Source organism: Triticum aestivum, chromosome 3B (genome assembly GCF_018294505.1).
Source record: "Triticum aestivum cultivar Chinese Spring chromosome 3B, IWGSC CS RefSeq v2.1, whole genome shotgun sequence".
Taxonomy (NCBI): Eukaryota; Viridiplantae; Streptophyta; class Magnoliopsida; order Poales; family Poaceae; genus Triticum; species Triticum aestivum.
The window spans coordinates 637,297,875-637,309,710 of record NC_057801.1 but is presented as its reverse complement, the minus strand read 5'-3'; positions in this window follow the sequence as shown (position 1 = coordinate 637,309,710).

Below are 11,836 nucleotides of genomic sequence, written 5' to 3'. Positions count from 1 at the left end.
AGGCACTTCCTTGTGTACGAAGATGTAGATGGTGGATCCCAGCATTCAGGTGGGCGAATCGTTTTTATTTTGCCCGAACGCACTTCCATGCATGCGAAGATGTAGCTGGTGGGTCCCACCAGTCAGGGGGAAATGCTTTTTTGCAAAATACGGTGGTCCGTCCGGTGGGTCCCTGCTGTCAGGTGGAGGAATAATTATTTTGCGCATAATAAGGAGGCACTTCCTTGCGGCCGCCGTGGACCCATCTGTCAGCCTCTCCACGTACAGTACTCTTCTGATGGAAGTCATTCCTTAACCATGTTGACCATGCCGTGCCGAGAGCACCAGGGCGGTGGACGACGGCGAGGCCTAGGAAGGGGACGACGCGGAGCTGGGGAAGACATGGCAATGGAAGCCCGCGCGGAGAGGAGTACGGGGGTTCACTGGTTCGGCTGCGGTGTGAGGCTGCCGTCGCTGCAGGGCCTGGCCAGCGATGGGAATAGTAGGGGGCGGTGAGGCCTTCGCGGCAGCATAGCCGGCCACGAGAGGCAGGAGCATGCGGCACGACCAGCGCTGCTTTGGGCGGTTGGAGCAAGAAGACCAGAGGTTGAAGAAGCACTACAGTCGTTGGATGGACATCGTACATTCACTGGAGCTAGAATCGTTTATATTGACTAAGTTGACAAAGCCCTCCGTCCCCGTCAACTTAGTAGGCCCACAAGTTAGCCTCCCACCAAGGTGGGTCCCAGCTAGCGGGGGGGTTCATTTTTTCTGCGTAATAAGGAGGCACTTCTGGTGGGTCCGAGCTGATAGCGGGGGGAATGTTTTTTTCACGAAATATGGTGGCCCGTCCGGTGGGTCCCAGCAGTCAGGGGGGAACGTTTTTTTGCAAAATACGGTGGCCCGTCCAGTGGGTCCCTGCTGTCAGGTGGAGGAATCATTATTTTCTGCGTAATAAGGAGGCACTTCCTTGCTGTGGCCATGGACCCAACTATCAGCTTCTCCATGTACAGTACACTTCCGATGGAAGTCGTTCCTTGACCACGTTGACCACACCGCATTCCGTTGCATGCATGCATCCATGGGCGTGGTGCGTCTCACTGTGAGCCTCTCACGTACAGTCATCTTCCGATGACTCTCAGTTGTTGACTACACCGTGCCGAGTGCACCAAGGCCGGTGGACGACAGCGAGGCCCCAGACTGGAACGACCTGGAGATGGGGAAGACGGGGCAGTGGAGTCGCAGATGGAGAGGAGTGGGAAACTTGACTGGTTCGGGTGCGCGGCAGCACAGCCGTGTTGCCGCCCATGGGAGACAGGAGCAAGAACAGAGGCTGAAGAAGGAGCACGGCTGTTGGATTAACGTCCAACGGTTCAGATGCTAGAATCATTTGTTGATTAAGTTGACAAAGCCCTGCGTACACATCCGCTTAGTAGGCCCACAAGTTAGCCACCAAATCTAACGGGTCCCAGCTGTCAACGGGAGGAATAATTTTTTTCACATAACAAGGAGGCACTTCCTTCCGTGCGAAGATACAGCTAGTGGGTCCCAGTTGTCAGGTGGAGGAAACATTTTTCCAGCTTAATAAGGAGGACCTTTCCTTGTGTGCGACCATGGACCTCATGGGTCCCAGCCGTCAGGCTCTTCATGTACAGTCCTCTTTCGATGATTCTTGTTTGTTGACCATGCCGCACCGAGCGCAGCAAGGCGGTGGACAACGGCGAGGCCCCGGACGGGAATGACTTGGAGATGGGAAGACGCGGAAGTGGAGTTGAAAATTGAGAGGAGGAGAAGGGGTTTAACTGGTTCTGGTGCGGTGTGGGGCTGCAGTCGGTGGAGAATAATAGGAGGTGTGGAGGGGTGGAGAGATAGCCTGGCCAGCGGTGGGGTAGCGCTTCACAGTGATGCCTGCTAAGCAGAGCCACTAGCCGCCGAAGGCCGGACCAGGCGGTCCCGATGACGCTGGAGGAAGAAGACGAGAGATTGAAGGTGCATGCCGGCCGTTGGATATAAATCCAATGGCTATGGGTGTCATAATCATTTGTTGACCAAGTTGACAACGCCCTGCCTAGGCTTCGACCTATTGGCCCACATGTCAGCCTGCAAAAATGTGGCATATATTTAACCCATGTTTTCTAAAATGTACAGTCCATTTGTTGGGCTGGTGAACAAATAATTTCGCGTCAATGCGGCCCATTTATATTTTCTAAGAAATCCTAGCCCATTTGCACTTCCTTGAAATACACGAATTAGCTAGGCTCGTTATATATATAATGTTATGTTAGAAGGAGCAATTAATACAAAAAATAAACCGGAGAGGTACATTATATATATATAATTAACAAATTAGCGAGTTATTGCTCAAAATAAAAATGAGCACGTTATTATTACATTGGTCCTTAAAATCTTCGCAAGCTTTTGTACGCAATCACCAGGATTTTCCTTGCCTGTGAGTCAAAAACAAACAGTATTTTCCTTGCCAACTTCTGTTAAACATTTCTTTTTATAAGTTAATAACACATGGGATGTTTTTATAATGTATATATAAGTCTCTAGAAAATATACGATAATAGTAATAATATAAATATATATAATGTGGTTAGAAGGGAAAACATAAATTGGACACAACATTATTATTCTTATATATAGATAAATAGACAGAGACCTGCGTTTTATTAAAAAAATACATTGGGCTGCCGATCTTTAAGAAAAAGCCCATAGGTCGGTATGGACCTCAAAAAATAAGTTGAAACCACTGTCTCCGTATGTCGTGGGCTACGCATGTTATAATACAAAACCTAGGCCTAGCTGATACTTGTTCGCCCTCTGGAAAAAATGATACCAGATCCCTGAGTGAACTGGACTAAAGAGGGGGCCGGCGGCATGACTGAAGAAGCACATCAGGAGCGATTTCTTCTTCTTCAGTGGATGGCTCTCGATGGCGTTTTTTACTTGCCTCTGCACCATACAACTTATATTTTTAGCCTCCCAGTCCGTGGTGGACCAGCATCCCATTTGCTGGGCGGGCTAACCTATTGAAACCAGCACTCGTTTTTTCATCAAGTCCCAAAAACAACGCAGTACTATGTTTGTTTTGAGGCCGAAAACATTACGGCAGGGGTTGAGTGTAGGAGGGGGAAGACAGAGCAATAAGATTAAAAAGAGCTAATGCGCCGTTGCCACCCTAACAAAGCAGGTGCAATTCTTCTCGGGAAGAAGGTGTGCCGTTGACACCCACACGTCACATACCCCACAGTAGGCATACTAACAAGTTCACACACACGTACAACAGAAAAGGTAAACATTCGTATCAAACTCAGGTTCTGTCGTGGAATTAACACGTCAGATGTCCTTAGTGTCAGGACTTAGTCGCGAGGCCAACACATCTATGTGGTAGCTTGAGAGGGGTTGATCGGGACGAGAGACGCAACACGCAAGACAAGGATTTAGACAGCTTCGGGCCCCGGGAAACATCATCCGGTAATAACCCTACATGCTGTTTGTGGCTAGATCTCATTATGCTCATGAGAGGAGTCGCCGTAAGCCGGCTCCCCCTTTGTTTCTAGCCCTAGAGATTGTTCTTGTTGTCCTGTCCCCCTTTGGGGAGCCCTGCCCCTCCTTATATAAGTTAGAGGGGCGGGTTACATGTGGAGTCCAAATAGGATTAGGACTAGCCTATCTTGTACTACAAGCCGGATACAAGTCTGGGTCTTGATTCCTCGTAAAGGAAATATTCGTCATCCCTTTCCTCTTAAGCCGGCCCACCTTTATATGAACTGGCATACTGGGCCTTGGGCCTTGTCGTCCATCTGAAGCACCCGCCGGGTCACCCATGAGTCTTCAGGCTCGTGAGTCGTCACACCAGTGAGCCGCCGGACACGTGAGTCGCCAATCCTCTGGCGGTTACCAATGAAACATCAAGTCCGGCCGGGTCATATATCCGGCCGGGTCATACCGCAGGGTATATCCCTGACATTAGCCCCCAGTTTAATCTGGATTTATCCATGTTAAACTAACCCTGCAAAATAACTCAAGAACAATTTGACAGGTTGTGCTCCGGGTTAGATATTTGTAAGTCGGCACCTGATCATCTTTAAATCCTTGTCATTTCCTTCTTTATACATGCCCATGAACTCATAGCAAATCTCTTTTAGTAAATATGTTCAAATTTTGCCAATGCAAAAAATCTAGATACTTCCTTTGAAAAATCCGGGTCAACAGGCCAGCTTTAGAGTCAATTTGCTGACATTGGTCTCTTGTTTGAGAAATATTGTGAGAGATGATCCACTTGAGTCGGCTTTGAATGCTCTGACTTGACAAAAATATTGGTCTTCAAATATTCAACTTATATTCAGCCGGCTTGAAGATATAAAACTTGTCGGTTTACGATTACCAAAATTGCCAGGTTATAAATAGATGATGCCGAGTCATAATTGTCGCCGACGCCGGTTTATGATTTTTGCAGACACCGGGTCAATCTGATTTACTCAAAACTGAAATTTTGAAGATATTTCTCCCTTATATCCATATTACTTGTAGTCCCCAAGGGCCGGTTTAATCAGCATGAATAAGCTGGGACTTATCACCATGGCTTTAAATAAAATCCAGTTGTGTAGCCCCCATGAGTCGGCTTTAGTCATAGTAGTGTAGCCGGGTCATCCTAGAATTGTCTTCAGCAAAGAGCAATATGCATTAGCCCCCAAGTGTCGGGTCATTATGTAATAATGAGCAGGGACTTTGTAAATATGATGATGTAAATTTGAGCAGTAACGTGTAGCCCCCAAGGGCCGGCTCAGTAAGATATTACTGAGCTGGGACTTTGTATATAATTCATTGATAATAACATCATATGATGTAATCTCCACCATGGGGCTTAAACCTACGTCCACAAGGTTAAGAGCTTTGTGCTTTACCAACTGAGCAATGGATCCTTCAATGTAATGGACTGAGGCTTGTGTACCTTGAATTTTTGACAGGAGCCATTGGTAGCCCCCAAGGGCCGGCTCATTTAAAATGTGATGAGTCGGGTCTTCAATAAGTTGAGCAAAAAATGACTTTGCATTAGCCCCCAAGTGCCATGGTGCATGCTGGCAGTGACATGGGACTTGTATATTCAATGTAATCTCGATTTGAACAATGTAGCCCCCAAGTACCATGGTGCATGCTGGCAGTGACATGGGACTTGTATATTCAATGTAATCTTGATTTGAACAATGTAGCCCCCAAGTGCCGGGTCGTAAGCCTGCAGCGACTCGGGACTATTTCCTCCATTGTAAAATAAACCATGCCCATTGATAAAAATAATAGCCGTTGCGCTAAAGCGACTTTGAAAATCTCAATCATAACACTGGTTATTGATAATCACAATAGAAATCCAGCCATGTTGGCTATTCAAGATTTCAATAATATAATCTGGTACGAAAACATCAATCATTCAATATCATCATGAAAATCCAGCCATGTTGGCTATTAAAGATTTGAATAACCCGGTTTGAGAACCTCAATCATTCAATATCATAACGAAAATCCAGCCAAGTTTGGCTATTTAAAGATTTCAAATACCTTATCTGTTGACAAGTAAATCCGGAGTTTAAATACTCGGCGGCTCTTGGCCGATGGCGATTCAATACGCCTTCATTGTAAACCGGAATTTTTATGACCCGGAGGTTTATAGCCTTTTGAGAAAAATCCAGAATGGATAATCATTTTGAAGCATCAACTTTGGTAATGAGCTTGAACTTAATCATTTATATGTCATATTTCTGCAAATCCTGCAGAGAGACAACATATGCCCTGGCGACTTAGCGTCAAAACCAGGGCGGGTCATAATATCTCACATATAACCACTGTGACATTGAATTTGTACTACCAGCTTACATGACCTGTGTAGTAAGAGTGATAACCCAATCCTTAGAAGCCAATGCTTCCACATAGATGATGATTGTAATGAACTAGCGACTTATAGTCAAAAGTCAAGCCGGGTTAAGCATAAAACACTTACATATATTTGAGATATAATCCCAAAAAGGTCTCAAGTTAAGTAATTGTGGCTGCAATAAACTTTACCAAAGACAGAATAAAACTTTTTGAGGCTTCTGATTCGGATACGATCAGTAAACCGTTCCAAAGGGGTTAAGCTAAGATTCGAATACGATCATATAGCCCCCAGTGGCTTTGGTGATGCCGATCAAGAGGGTATCGACATCTATGTTCTCTTTGGTTCGAATACGACCTATGTTTGAACAGGAAGCCCCCAAATGACCTTAAAAGTTGTTTAATGACGCTGATTCGAATACGATCCATGTCGATTCCCAAAGGGGTTGAGCTATGATTCGGATACGATCAAGAAGCCCCCAAGTAGGTTCAACAGTTTGCTAATCAAAAGGGTATCGACAGCTATGTTCTCTTTGGTTCGAATACGACCTATGTTTGAACATGAAGCCCCCAAATGATCGTAAAAGTTTTGGCATTACACCGATCAAGAGGGTACTGATAGCTATGCCCGATGAGCAGGAAGCCCCCAAGTGACCATAACAAAATAAGCCGTAAGGCAGGATACCCATGTTTTCAACCATGCATCATGGCAGCAAATTCTCTTTGGTAACCATTAATTTGTCTGAGATCTCGAACTTGCGAGAGATTAATTCTTTTTGAACCGGAAATTCCTAAACTGGATATTGAGATCCTCAATGCTTTGTAAGGGACAAATTTACCTTGATCCGAATGTTGAACCGGTTTTGAGAGCTTCAAAGCTTTGCGGGAGAGAGATGTCTCTTGAGCTGTATTTTAAACCGGAATCTTCATTTTTAACCATAAATTTTTCTGACGGCTTTAAAATATTCGCCAATAAAGCAATAGCCTCCAGGGCCGGGTTATCTCCCCTTCAATGATCCGGAGTTCCCGATCCATGTCATTGTAGCCCCTGAGTCTCAAGACAACTTGAGGAGTTGGCTTGAGATTCTCCATAATTAACCATGATATAGACCGGTTTGAATCCTGCATGGGACAACTTGCAAACCAAAGTAATTGCTCTTTTGAAGAAAATAATATGTAATATAAAATATATTGGATGGATTTCACCTAAAATGTTAGGCCAGTGATTATCCACAGAAGGTTGAGGTGACTGCGGCGGGTTATAAATGATCCCGTATGAGCCGTGTCAGCAACTCGGCCAATGGTTCCTTCCAACTGGTTGTTTGAAGTTAACCAAACTGTAGTGGCGGCGACTTGTGCACCTGCCCATTGAACCATCTAGTGCAGACGGCGGCTGATAATATATGATAATTTGCCTCTAATTTGTTCGAAGAAAACCGGGCTTCCCAAGTAGTGACTTGCTCATACTCAATAAACGGCTCATCCAGACAAGTGCGGCTCGGTGTGTCGATGTAGACCAGGCCGCGAGAGACGGACGGTAAAGACGACCGCAGCATCAGAAGAAGCATAGACAGATGAACCGGCCGTGGCGTTGTAAGCCGGTGCGGACAGGCAAGTTGTCTCCTTGTTGTAAGCCGGCGTGGTCGCGAGAGACGGCCACGGCGTTGTAAGCCGGTGCGAACGGGCAAGTTATCATCCTCGTGGTAAGCCAGTGTGGTCGCAAGAGACGGCTACGACGTTGTAAGCTGCCACGGTCGCGAGAGACGGCCACGGCGTTGTAAGCTGCCGCGGTCACGAGAGACAGCCACGGTGCGGGAGTCCGTTGAGTAATGACGACCACCTGTGCCAAAAGATGTTGGCATGCCTCCATCTCCACGGTATAATATCACTTTTTGTCATAAATAATTGTCCTGTATAAACAATATTGCAGACCAAGGCAAAAATAAACTTGTTTCTTGACAAAAACAACATGTGCTAATAAAATAAACTTGGATGGATATCACCTGATTTGTTTGGACGACGGATGATCCATTTATCGTGACAGAGGTGGCTCAAGCGGACCGGCAACTCGATATAGTTCCAGCGGCCCAGGTAGACCGGCGACTTTAATATCACTCCGATGGATTAAAGCGGCAAGGGCGGCTCAACACGGCTCTGGCGGGTTGATGTAGATCAAATTGCGCGGGCGGCGGCTTGTGCACACCCGTCCAACAGCAAGCGATGAATCATTGTCCTGCATATATAAAAATGTACAGACAAAGTAATTGTTCTTGGATAAATATGTATTAAAAAATAGGCAGGACAAATAGCACCTGGTATTTTTGTCAGATAAACGCGGACACTGATGCAGGATAATGCTTGGTGCGCGTCCTGATGATTTTTCCGATGTTCGTGATACTAATGGTCGTCAGGTAGTACTCTTGTGAGAAGGACTATTAGTAGTGGACTTTGGATTTGCTCCTCCACGTGAGCTAGTAGCACCTAATTAAGGCTCGGTTAACCTGGCTATCATGGATACCTCTGTCATTATATTCCCCTGCGTATCACGTAAGGAAAAAGGGATTTGTGGTCATTGTTGATTGTTCGTCACGTAGTATCCGGTCCTGCAGCTTTTGACAGCATGTTGCTGCCCCACATGGCCTTCTTTGCAAGTTTTGTCTTAGCACGTGCGACTGTGCAGATCGGAGACCGCCCAACCTCAGGTAGCAGATCCTTGGCCGCCGCTGATCGCGGCAGCGGTGATTATTCTTTTTCAAGCTTCTGGTTCTGATGGATTGTACCTGCACGTGTGCGCGCCGAACGGGGCTAGCCAGCACAGTTCTCGGTGCCGCCACAACCACGTATTTGTAGGTATTTGTACGACTGCCGGCGAAAATTTTCCTGGGACTTGATCCGGCAGTAGAAACTCATGAACGTACAACTACGGGCTTGCGATCAGAGGGAGCGGACCCATGACCAGAAAAAGGTTACGTGGCACAGTAGCTAACCCGGAACGCGTGCGCGCGGCTATCCGAGTTTGAATCTCATCTTCTCCAGATTTGACCGGTCGGTTACTCTTGTTTTGGTAATACCATAATTATAAGGTGTGATGCAAACTACGATGTCTCCTGGTACTATCTCCTCGGGACTTGATATGAGTTGTAGCATCGACAACGGCTGCCCCTTATATAACAGCTCCTATCCGGTCTCGACTATAGAAAAAACGATGTGCCATCGGATTCGATGGGTCACCCAGCGATGCGCGGGGTGATGCACGAAAACCCTAAAAATCTTTCCGGCTTTGATGAATCTTGCATCTGTCATCTCCAAAGTTAACCATAATTCTGATTTCCAAACAACAAATTTGCCGGCTTTTCCCATGGTTGTCCGGTGGCTCACACTATCGTTCCGTGCCGGCTCTTCTTCATCTGATCACATCACGAGCTTTCGATCCCTAGGAGAGATCCTCCAAAAACTCAACACCACCGTGCGCAGGCCCGCGGTGGGCGCCAACTATCGTGGAATTAACACGTCAGATGTCCTTAGTGTCAGGACTTAGTCGCGAGGCCAACGCATCTATGTGGTAGCTTGAGAGGGGTTGATCGGGACGAGAGACGCAACACGCAAGACAAGGATTTAGACAGCTTTGGGCCCCGGGAAACATCATCCGGTAATAACCCTACATGCTGTTTGTGGCTAGGTCTCATTATGCTCATGAGAGGAGTCGCCGTAAGCCGGCTCCCACTTTGTGTCTAGCCCTAGAGATTGTTCTTATTGTCATGTCCCCCTTTGGGGAGCCCTGCCCCTCCTTATATAAGTTAGAGGGGCGGGTTACATGTGGAGTCCAAATAGGATTAGGACTAGCCTATCTTGTACTACAAGCCGGATACAAGTCCGGGTCTTGATTCCTCGTAAAGGAAATATTCGTCATCCCTTTCCTCTTAAGCCGGCCCACCTTTATATGAACCGGCATACTGGGCCTTGGGCCTTGTCGTCCATCTGAAGCACCCGCCGGGTCACCCATGAGTCTTCAGGCTCGTGAGTCGTCACACCAGTGAGCCCCCGGACATGTGAGTCGCCAATCCTCGAGCGGTTACCAATGAAACAACAAGTCCGGCCGGGTCATATATCCGGCCGAGTCATATATCCGGCCGGGTCATACCACGGGGTATATCCCCGACAGGTTCATAGGACACGTTCATATTCATAGCCAACATTCACTATCAACAACTCAAAAGATTCATATATACACAAGTTCAGCATGACTATGCATCCAAATGATTGATAGATCACACGACAATATTCATAGATAATTCACAAAAAGATTCAAATATACACATGTTCAGTATGTTTATGCATCCAAATGATTGAGATCACAACCAATATGATCCATGGATGAACTTTAATTACCTAGGGTACAGACTGGTAAATGGTGTTCAGTCAGAGGTACTTCTTGCTAAAATTAATGCTTGTACGAGTAAACTTTCGAGTACAGGCAGCACGGACAATCTGAACTTTGCTTGTAGGTTTATCCTCAAATAGTGGCCTCATGCCGAGGGAGGTTTGAGCAACTTGGCCACTACTTTCATCCAACTAGTTTACTGGCTCATCTTGGTCTTGTAGCTCGCCAAAATTCTACATTGCAGCTGGGAAAGGAGGCGGTTGAGAAAATGAACCACCCAAATTTTTTGTGCAGTTCAACTGAAATGGAGCATCCCTGGCGTGCAGACTAATTAAGTGCTAGATGAATATACACGTCAACCAACTTGTCTGGAATCTTTAGACTCCATGCCATACAGTTCGCTACCATATCTGTCGATAACCAAAAGGCACAAGTTGAGACCAAAGACTAGACTATGTTTTTCTGGGCAATGCGCCAAGCAATATTTTTGGCGTTCACTCTCCTAATACTTGGAGTTTGACAACTGGTTGATGCCGGTTGATACTCGAATGAATATAGGCACTTCTTGTCAACATCGATGCTTGTCTGAGTGAACTTTGGAGTACATAGCAGCAACACAAGTATCTGTCCATCTGATCCTTTTGTGCAGTTCTACTGAAATCACCCAATGCAATGATTTGCCTGCGAGTTCAGGCTCCAAGTTACTCCTTTATAAAATCGGCAAACAATAGCGTAATACCAAATTACCAATACATGACAAGCACAATAATCAGGATAAAGATCACTACCAACCTGTGTGAGGTAGCATATCAATTACTATTTCCTTTGACTGGAAGCCAAGATAAGCGAAGCGACTGACAGCAAAGGAAGAAAGCAGGCCCAAATTAGCGACTGACAGGAAAGGACGGAAGCTGTTGAGGCAATGAAGCACCCAAAGTTTTTGTGCAGTTCGAGCAAAATCGAGCATCCCTGTTGGCACATATATTGAGAGAGTGAGATTACTGTAATAGTGGGACTAGTTGATGAAACATACATTAACAAATAGAAGCACCCTCTTTATCGTAATGGGTAAGGTTAGCAACATAGTAGTCTTGCTTAAAGAGAGGTATTAGTTTATTTAATCAGTGCCAATTAGCTCAACACTCAAAACATTGCCATGTATCATAGGTTGCAATACTTTAACGTGCAAAGATAAAGGAGTTTCTCATGACAGTAGCACGATACAAATAGAGATGACAACAAACTAATATGGATGAAGGCCTTAGGCCTGTACCAACCTGAGGAAAAAAGCTTATTCATGTAGTCCCATAAGAGATGATAAAGCACTCACTGGAATCACTCAATAGTATATATTTTTATAAACTTCAAATGTATGGTTGAAATCAGTCTTGTTTACCAGCGCTGAGATCATATCGAAAGATTATCAAGAACTTCCAGCAGAGTTAAAGCACTGGCTGGGATACAATTCATTGTATTGTCTTGTGTAGTTCCACTAAAATGTATGATTGGCACAACATGATCCCTGTTTGCACAAGTAGGAACAAGGTGAAACCTTCATTAGCTTAGTGAGAAAGGATAGAAAGACATTAGCATATTACTCTA